Source organism: Misgurnus anguillicaudatus, chromosome 21, assembly GCF_027580225.2.
Source record: "Misgurnus anguillicaudatus chromosome 21, ASM2758022v2, whole genome shotgun sequence".
Classification (NCBI taxonomy): Eukaryota; Metazoa; Chordata; class Actinopteri; order Cypriniformes; family Cobitidae; genus Misgurnus; species Misgurnus anguillicaudatus.
Genome location: NC_073357.2, coordinates 63,453,181 through 63,453,413, shown reverse-complemented (window position 1 = coordinate 63,453,413; position 233 = coordinate 63,453,181).

Genomic DNA, 233 nt, shown 5'->3' with positions numbered 1-233 from the left:
TTTTAAATCTTTAACCTGGATATAAAAACGTAATGTTTCATTCAAAATACTTAAGGTTTTTTTTGTGTTAAACATGTCATGTTTTATCTGCATAGTTCCATGAAGAACATCTGAACATCTTTTGTTTCTTTGTACTGAAAATGTTCTTTAGATTATAAAAATGTAGGAAAGAAATGTTTCTTCTAAGAACATTTGACTGCATGGTTCTTTGAGGAACCATAATTGCATCACTG